At 46.2% G+C, this 10,169-nt stretch overlaps 1 pseudogene; it reads left to right on the top strand.

The window, feature by feature from the left end:
- Positions 1–8,717: 8,717 nt before the first annotated feature.
- LOC125524581 lies at positions 8,718–9,520 on the top strand (annotated as a pseudogene).
- The last annotated feature ends 649 nt before the right edge of the window (positions 9,521–10,169 follow it).

Raw genomic sequence — 10,169 nt, 5'->3', positions numbered from 1 at the left:
TTCTTTCTATTGAAAACATGTCTACCTTTTCTCAGTACAAAATATACATTTTTGGAGCCCACATGAATTTTTTTTTATACACGTTGGACATTTTTAAAATACATTTCAAAAAAATACATGTTTTGAAGAATTTTTTGAATACGTGACGACATATTTCCATATACACATTGTACAATTTTTTAAATGACAATGAATTTTTTATTAAACTGCATGGAAATTTTAATACATTGCATAGACATTTTTGAAAATTTGACAGGTATATTTTGGAAACACGTGAATATTTCTGAAAATGTCACGATACAATTTTCTAACGGAACTAAGCATTGGTTTAGCCTAACTGATCATTTTTTATGAAATATCACAACTAGTTTTTCAGATACAGGAACATTTCTATCCAATGTGACTTACACTTTGGCACGACCCATTTTTTTGACATTATTAAAGCTTTTTAAAAATGTATACATATTTTAAAAAACGACCGCATACATTTTTTTGAAACATTGGATTTTTTTGTCAGAACCATTTTTTAATCAAATTATCAACTTATTTTTATTATACTATGTTAACAAAATTAAGTTTGTATTTTAAAATTTCTGAAGTAAATTGAAGTTTTGAAATGTATTCATTTTATTTAGAATGCAAATAAAAGTAAAAAAAATGAAATTCTAGTGATGTCAGCATGACATCAGCCAGACAAGCCAATTCCTACTGAGTTGGCCTACCACAGGCACCTTGTAGACGTGGCAGCCATGCACCTAACAATAGGCGGCACAGAGCCGCACCCCCTCTACAGCGCTTCAGGCAGCACTTTGAGCAACAACACTAACAGACTGTTGCATGGGCCGGCCCAGTAAGAACTAATAACTGATCGTTCGGTCTGCCACACTCGAGAAGAAAGGAAACTTCACTGTTCGATCAACATATAATATGCTGGTAGCAATACGGCAAAGAAGGGAGGCGTGGCTTGAGGGGACTGCCGGTCCATCTAACTCGGCTAAGGAGGAGAAGGAGTAGAAAATTCTTTGGAAAACAGTTGTTCCGGGAAAAGTAAGAATGTTTCTATGACGTTTATCACAGCAATCGATACCTACCAATAATATTCACGCACACAGGCACATGACGGATTCAAGCTCTTGCGGTATCTGTGGCGCGCCCGACTCATGGAAGCACTCTTTAGTGGATTGTGCCATGTCAAGGTGTACTTGGGCACTAGTGGATGAAGAGCTAGGACAGAAAATTGCGGCTACCTCAGAACCCAATGTGAAACAATGGCTATTTACACACATGAACTCATTATCTCATGAGCTGTTCGTCAAGCTTTCGGTAACTTTATGGGCAATCTGGGCGGCCAGGCGTAAGGCCATCCACGAGGGAATCTTCCAAAGTCCCCACACTATACATTCCTTTGTTATTCGATTCATACATGATTTGGAGATGTTGAGGGAAGATGGAGGGAGAGAGGTCCGCTATATGCCAGCTCCGCGCGGTGCAACATTAAGGCGGTCCAAAGCTCCACCACTTGGCTATTGCAAAATCCATGTTGATGCCGGGGTTCAAGGGTGTGAGAAGAAGGGTAGCAGCAGCAGTCTGTCGGGATAGAGAAGGTAATTAGCTGGGGAGCTCGGCCTTGTTGATCAATGGACTCCTCGACCCAGCTACTTTGGAGGTTATCACATGCAGGGAGGCCCTTGCACTCGCATTGGATCTGAATTTGCATCAGTTTGTCATCTCATCTGATTCCAAACAAGCTGTTGGTGACATCAACATGGGGGCCAGAGGAGACTACGGAGCTATCATCAATGAGATAAAACTTCAAGCGTCAACTTTTACTTGTTCTTTTATCTACGAAAGTCGTGCTGTCAACCATGAAGCACATAGTTTAGCCAAATTTGTACTTAATCTTGGTCAGGGGTGCCACGTTTGGTTTGGCCAAACTCATGATCCGAACTATATCCTACTCTCTGTGGCGTTTGATAAATAAAATTTGGCTAAACCCTAAAGAAAAAGCCAGTTTTTTCTGCTCCTATTTTTTTGCAGGGCTCGTCTTCTATCGAAGTAAAGAACCAATATTTTCTATTTTGGAAAAATATCATGAATTTGAAAATATTCACGGAATTTAAAAAAAATCATAAAATTTGAAAAAAGGTTCATGAACCTGAAAAGTTCACAATCTCCAAAAATGTTTGTCAATTCAAAAACAATTCACAAATCTGAAAAAAGATTAGCAAAATACTAAAATTCCCAAATTTGGAAAAGGTACACGAATTCTAAATTTAGAATGTTCATAAATTTGAAGAAAAACATGTATTAAAAAATTGTGAATTCAGAAGTATTTCACAAAGTTTGAAAAAAGTTTGCAATTTCAAAATTGAAATAAAAAAATTTGATCGATTTGAAAAGTATCCCGATTTTTTAAAAAGAAAAGAATAAATAAATAAAAATCAAGAAAAAACCCAATAAAAACAAATAAAAAACTGGTCGAAAGCTTCACAAAACAAATCGAAAGCATCTAGATGCTTCACAAAACCAAAGTGAATTACATATTATGAATGCATTCGACTGATGCTGATAGTTCAAGTTCATTTCTTTTAGCATGCAACTATGCCACATCATCATGTCACCATGTATAAAAAAAGGCCATTAAGGTGGCCGTTTTGGCTCTCGGAGCATATGCTCCTTGATGAATAGTAAATACAAAACAACTAGTAATTTTTTTAAAAAAATTCTGATTTTTTTTGGATGTTCATGTTAGTCTAACAGGCATGATGGACAATTTTCATGGGAAATGGGATGGGATAGCAGTGCTTCGTCGATGAAAAATAAAATTAAGAGTAAATTTTGACATCTGATTTGTTTTTCACATTGGTCAAAATGCTTAAACTTTTCCACTAAAAATAAGTGGGTAGCATTTATGTGTGACAGTAAACACATATAATTTTCATTTTTTTTAGGCAGGCAGAGCATATGCTCCCGAGAGTCGAATTGGAATCCTGTATATTCTACACCTACAAAACAATAAATACAATCAATTCAATTGTGTGTATTTTCATTCAATTCACATATTAGTTAATCTAATTACAACAATATATCTCACTAAAATTTCAGGGGTATCATCTCACTCCTAGTTTTCCATTACTTGTGACGAAGGATTCACCCCCACCCCCCCACCACCTACGAACACCTCGTCGTCGCCGCCCCTACCCATCCCATCCACGGCGATGACTCTCCCCGGCCACCCCCTACCTCCCTTGCTCCGCCCTCGTCGATGGCCATGCTGCTCGATCGGCCGAGCACACGCGGGTGTGTCGGCCGTTGACGGAGTGGCGCAACGGATGGACCCCCCCTCTCCCTGTGCTCTCTCCAAGAACTGCATCAGGATATGATCCAGCCGTCTCCTCCTTCGCTGCGTGAGCTCAGCTTGCTGGCTACGCGGTATGCCAACGACCCGTCACATCCACAGTCCTGGCAAACCCCTCCCCGCTCTTTTTAGGTGCTGCCCGGCCTTAGAGTATCTCCAACAGCCGCGCTACGCGCCGCGCGCTAAAAACTAGTTTGCCACGCGCCGTTCGCCTGGTTTTACGCGGCCGCTAGCGCTGGCTCCAACAGCCGCGCTAAAATGCAGCACGCGCGCCGCTCCAGCAGCGCGCGCGACTCGCCAGGGCATTGCATATATGACATTTTGGACACAAAATGGATTTGAAAACATTCAAAATGCAATGAACATGACATATAAATTTTCACACAAACAAGTTGATAAATAAAAGTTCATGCCCACAAGTTCAAAATCATGCCCACAAGTTTATCCAACCAAGTTTAAAATGCAAACCAAGTTCAAGACACAAACGAAAGACACATCAATCCTCCTCCTCGTCTTCGTCCTCATCTTCGGAAGACCATTCTGCCTCCTCCGAAGATGATTCTTCCTCCCTCTCCTCATCGCACACTGCATCACGTGAAGCTCCGACGGTGTTAGCAAGATTTTCAATGGCACATTCATGGGAATGTGTGTGAGGAGGCACATCGAAAGACATTCCGCCCATGGCGGCCGGAGGTGCACCCATGCCTCCCATGAGAGAAGCAAAACTCATGCCTCCCATGGAGGCCATAGCGTCGGGGGGTGCTCCAAAGCCACCCATGCCTCCCATGTCACCTAAACCGCCCACGGAACCTCCGAAGCCACCCATGGCGCCGAGGCCACCGCCACCCATTGCGCCGAGGCCACCGCCACCCATTGCGCGAATCATGGCTCTTTTTTGGATCAAGACTTCTTCACGGGCAAGATTGACATACTCCTTTTGCACCTCATTGATGATAGATGTGTCCAAGAAGAACAAGTGCTTCTCCCATTCCAACAATCTAGTTCGCTCCTCATTGCTCACCTTCCTCTCCTCCAAAGCCACCTTCCTCTCCTCGGCCGCCACCCTCCTCTCCTCGGCCGCCAACCTCCTCTCCTCGGCCGCGGCATCTTGGTTCCTTGCCATTTTCCTCACCTCGTTGGCTTCTTTTCTTGCCTTCACAATAGCTTCCATAGCATTTTTGAGCTCATCATCTCCTTTCCTCTTCTTCTTTTCTTTTGCGTCTTTCTTGCACCCATCCGGTCGTTTTGGCTTCGAGTATGAAACCGAGTTGGGTGTGGGGCTTCTCTTGCCGTCACTTGATGCATCCTCCTCCTCCTCCTCATCATCATTCAACTCAATTGTTCGCTTGCGTTTGTTGCTCAAATTCAAATAATCCAAATCTTCACGCTTCTTCCATTTCTCATCATCCTTCAACACATTATAGCAATGAGGCAAGGTAAAGACCCTTCCTTTCTTGATCTTCCCCTTCTTGGTTTTCCTCTCCTCTTCTTTGAACAAGTTCTGTGCAATGTGGTACTACATGAAAACAAAGCAAGTTAGCACTTCGAACACCAACAACAAGTATGATGAACATGTATGGAAATGCCACTTACTCTATCGTCCTCATTTGTGCCACTTGGGTTCAATTTGTCAACCGCCTTTTGACAAGCCGCCCATTTTTGACAATTTGAGTTGATTGTCGACCACCAGGACCGAAGTGATCTCTCGGAGCGGTCAATTCCACTCACGTTGTTAACATCATAGTGTTCTTTCATCCGCCCCCAATAAGCATCTCTACTTTGTTCACCTCCAACGGATGGATCCCTCGACACTTGCAACCAAGTATTGCATAGTAAGATGTCATCGGCGTTGGTGTAATTGCCCGCTCTTCCTTTCGGCGCGTCGACAATGCCCTCACCCTCCTCGTCCACCTCGAACTCATGGTCTTCAAAATGCATGTCATTGGTTTGAGACATGCGAATTGTTGGTGCCAACACCCATAGTTGACATGTATGCATCATCGTTGAGACTACAAAGTTTTTTGAACAATGCGAATAAGCTATCTATATGAATGCATTCAAAAAATAACAAGAAAAAAAACGTTGATTTTTTTACCTTGGGGGCATTTCGTCGAACATGTTGTGCGCGTCGGTCGCCGGCTTAACGAGTGAGCTCGCCGTCGCTTCGGTAGCCGCCGCGCCCGTCCCACGCCCTGCAAGCTTCTTCCTTCTCGCCTTCGAGGTGTCGGAGCTGTCCGCCGCCTTGTTCTTCTTCGCCGATGACTTGCCCTTCTTCGGCCGCGCCGCATTGGGGAGCTTCGCGCGGGGGGGGGGGGGGGGGGGGGGGGGGGGGGGGGGGGGGGGGGGGGCGGCGGCGCGGGGCCGCGGCGGCGCAACACCACCCGCCGCCGACGTCATTCGCGGCGGCATGAAGAGGCCGCGCGCGAGGCCGATGCTTGGAGGAGCTCCGGCGAAGGCGAGGCCAACGCCCCCCACGCTAGGGTTTGCGATGGCGGCGGCGGTGGACGGGTCGCGGCTATAGGATGGGGTGAGCGGGGTGCCGGCGCGTGTGTCCATGGGGTGCAGCTCGCCGGCGCCGGCGCGCGCGGGGCGTAGGAGGCGGAGAGGAGAGAGTGCGACGCGAGCGCTCGAGTGTACCGCGCACGGAAGCGGGCGCCCCAAATACACCGCGCGAGATAGCGAATCAGACAGCGCGCCTAACTCCTTATACCGCGCGCGCGGTTATTGCGCACCCGCTGGAGACACCCGACGGGTTGCGCGCGCGCTAAGATGACCAAATTTGCGGCGCGACGCTTATTTAGCACGGCTGTTGGAGATGCTCTTAGACTGAGGCCCTTACAGATCCACAAGACAAACCATCCAAAAGACCATGAAAGCAAATAAAGGAGGGATACAAGCCCGTAGGCTGGGACACAGCGGCGCAGCGCTGGCGGTCAAACTACACGAAGATCAAGGGCTGTCGAGGTAGCGAGCGATGGCGAAGATCAGCCGGGGATATCTCTCATGATGTTCGGCGCAGCTCAGTGCACCTTGCCCGCACCTTTGCCACGAGCTCCTGAACGCGCCCTCTGTTCTTTGGTCTTGGCAGAAGCTTCCAGAGCTGCATAAAAGACACAATTTTGTACAAAAGATCAGCTGGATGCTTGATGAATTGTCCCTCTATTAAGGCTTTATTTCTCGTGGTCCAGAGAGCCCAAGCAATCCCCTCCCTGCTCTCCCTCCCAAGATTCAGTTTCAGTCCAGCCTCTCATTAGCCTGTAATACTTCCGCCCCCTTTCAGTTACCAGGGATTTTAACAGCAGATCTGATGCAATGCACAGTGTGTGTTCTGTTCACCAACAAGTCAGCTGAGCTGGTCTGCAGCTTCAAGAAGGAGGAGGAGGTTGCTGTCGGCCTGTCACTGCCTCGTCTTCAGACTCTGGAGAGTGGGCGGCAGTTCAGCTTGAAACAAAGGGTGAGTGGTCAGTTACGCAGATTCAGTTGTGCAGCCATGCAGATGATCGTTACCTGTATCCCCAATTTATCTGCGAGACCATTGTTTACTACACCAGTTGCTGAACTTATATGCTAGTAATCTTGATCAGTGATACAAACCACCCCCATGTGCCAGTGGCAAGCTCGATGTTCGGTTAACTTGAGCAAAGGATCCATCAATCGATGAGCTCCTTAATTACGGCATCGACCCGTACCCAAGTCTTCTCATAGCTACTCCCTCTGTCCCATAATATAAAAACGTTTTTCAAGCTAACATAGTTTGAAAAACGTTCTTATATTATGAGGCGGAGGGAGTAGCTAATAAGTGCGACCAGCCAAGTTGATGCACAATTAACAATGTGCCAATGTGTGCATCACGTTCAGCCAAGGCGATGTCACCTAACGCCAGCTGCTCGACGGAATGCCGCAACGGGTGGATCCCCTCCCCCTTGCTCTGTCCCTGTGCTCTCTCCAAGAACACCATCAGGGTTGAATTCAACCCGCTCTTCCGTCGCCCGAGCACAGTCAGCATAGCTAACTACTTACACCAGCTGTCCGCCCCCCTCCCTCCTCCCTGTCTTCAGGCTAACGGCACCAACTGAGGTCTACAGCTGCTAGACTCGTACAATGTCGCGAAGCAAGTCGATGCCGTCACTGTCTTACCCTCTGCCAAACGAACGATACACACAGTTTGGACGGAGTGGGCGTCGGTCAGACAAAGGTGAGTGAGGCATCACCCCCCAGTTTACTCCTGCCTGGCTGTGGTTAATTTTGCTCATTCAGATGTAAATTAAGCCATGGCGGTCTTCTGTCCCTTGTAATTAGGTTACCTGTAGCCCTGATTCAGCATCTACACTATTGTTTACAACTCCAGTTGCCGAAATTTATGCGAAGGTGTCCGGTCAAGGTACCACCTACTAGCTCCCATTGTTAGTTGGGACGTACTCCCTCCGTTTCTAAATATTTGTCTTTCTAGATATTTCAACAAATGACTACATACGAAGCAAAATGAGTGAATCTACACTCTAAAATATATCTACATAATCCGCATGTGGCAGTTTGTTTGAAATGTGTAGAAGGACAAATATTTAGGAACGGAGGGAGTAATTAATTAACTCATATGCCTAGCTAAGATAAGACACCCTACCCTTCCAAAAAACAATTATCAATTATGAAATGTCCAATTAACCCCTATTAATTGTAAAACCTGGCAGTCAACTCTCCCAGCCTTTTGAACCGGTGATGTGCACATCACCGTAAAAGATTGTTTTCGTATAACAGTATCGCCACGGCGATAGTGATTTTGCTGAAGTTGCAATCCAACACCAAATATCTCTCTGGGTTATCTCTTTCTCTCTGCTCTCCAAACTGATGTTGCAGGCCGTGCAGAAGAGTTGCTTAATTTGCATATCCCGAGCGTAGAAAGAGAGCAAGAGAAGGGAGAAACACGAGAGGAGGAAGAATTAAACCGTTGAAAATTACTTTTAACGACAAATATCATGGTATAGGTAATTAATTATGCAACACATAACCCACATTTTGATGATCAGACCTGGTCAAAGCTGAATGTAGAAATATGTGCGCACCATGTAAGTAGGGACAGAGGGGGTACTAGTACCCCAGGAAAAGATTCCCCTGCACACGTTTTTTTAATGTGAATAATAACAAGATTGATGTTGATGTGGCATAGTATGGTTGACTATATTGTATAAACACGTTTTTTTTGGAAAGCACAATGTGATGCTTACGGTTGACATCCCAACCAATATATTCTCAGAATGCAGTACCCAGCAATTGCACACAAAATGAAATCTATATATGTACACCGGCGCACTCGTTGGCAAGCCACACAGAGGTCGACAAAAGCAAGATTACTCCAAAAGCAATGAAAGGGAGCCTCTGCATGAGTTGATGAGTAGCCTCCGGGCAGCCGAGGTGTGGGAGGTCTATTTGGGCCAGTTGATCCCTCAATTGCTTCCTGACGTGCTCTCCAAGGTCGAGGTTGTGGCTGGAGATGGTGGTGTTGGGACAGTCTTGCGTCTTACCTTTCCTCTTGGTTAGAATCTGAATCCATATACTTCCGACCAGCAAGGTCTTGTTTTCCTCTCGGAATATGCACCCAAAACTCCTAGCTTTAGGCCGGTAGTTATTTTAATTTGGTGATTAATTCATGCTAGGAATCCCTGGATTGGAATACCAGAAAGAGAAGTTCATCAAGATTGACAATGAAAACTTTGTCAAGGAGGCACTGGTAATAGAAGGAGGTCTCCTCGACCTAGGATTTCTGAAGTATTTGGTACGACTAGAGATTGTCGGAGATGCAGATAAGACATGTATAATAAGATCAACAGTGGAATATGAAGTTGAGGACGAGCACACAGGCAACGCATCCTTTATCACCGCCAGCACTTTCGCTCGTATTGCTGAGGCCATCACAAAGTACATCAAGGCGCACTAGGGCGATGAGAAAGCCCCCGAGGAAACTTCGTAAGAACAAATTAAAGCATCCCACCAGGCCGATGCGTAAAATAAGTTAGAGTGACTTCATATGTAATCTTTTTTACTGATTGCATTTGTCATGCATAGTGAACTCTGGAGAACATCTATGATTTAGAATACTCTCAGCACGATGCAGCTTAATTTAGAGACACCGTAAATCAATGCTGGTACATCAAATGCCTGCAACAAAAGAATAAAGCTATTACCATATTTTGAAGTCTGTTTACCCTGATTTGGGATGTCCCATATCGTTCATGTTTCTTTGGTGCTTCTTTATCTACTACAGTATATACGTATATGTTTAATGGTACATTTGAGGAGGCACGGTGTTGCTTGTGAGAAAAGATGGGATGTGCCCGTCAGTCTTAACTCTTAAGTGGCCTGTGAGGCACATCTTCTCCATGGAGAAATTGCTGATGCCAGGAAGGAGCTCATCGCCGGGCTCCCCTCCCACTGCCTCCTGGTCGTTGTCGCTGCCGTTCTCCCCCCTCTCGTCCATTCCATCCACGGTGATCCACTCTCCCCGGCCACTCCCGACGTCTCTTGCTCTGCTTCGGCCTGCTGTCATGCTACTCGATCCATGGAGTACATGCATGCTCGTGGCAGCTGTTCGACAGAACCCCCCCCCCCCCCCCCCCCCCCCCCCCCCCCCCCCCCCCCCCCCCCCCCCCCCCCCCCCATGGATGCCCTTCTCCAAGAGCCGCATCAGGATTGGACTCAACCTTCTCCTCCGTCGCTGCGCATATGCCAACGGTTCGTCGCTCACTCTCAAACATGCTTTTCATCAGAACATGATCCTCCCAACTTCCAGTCCAATTAGTCTGATACATTCTTCCCC

Source organism: Triticum urartu, chromosome 7 (genome assembly GCF_003073215.2).
Source record: "Triticum urartu cultivar G1812 chromosome 7, Tu2.1, whole genome shotgun sequence".
Taxonomy (NCBI): domain Eukaryota; kingdom Viridiplantae; phylum Streptophyta; class Magnoliopsida; order Poales; family Poaceae; genus Triticum; species Triticum urartu.
The sequence above is the reverse complement of the archived record's forward strand: the minus strand, read 5'-3'. Positions and strand labels throughout refer to the sequence as shown.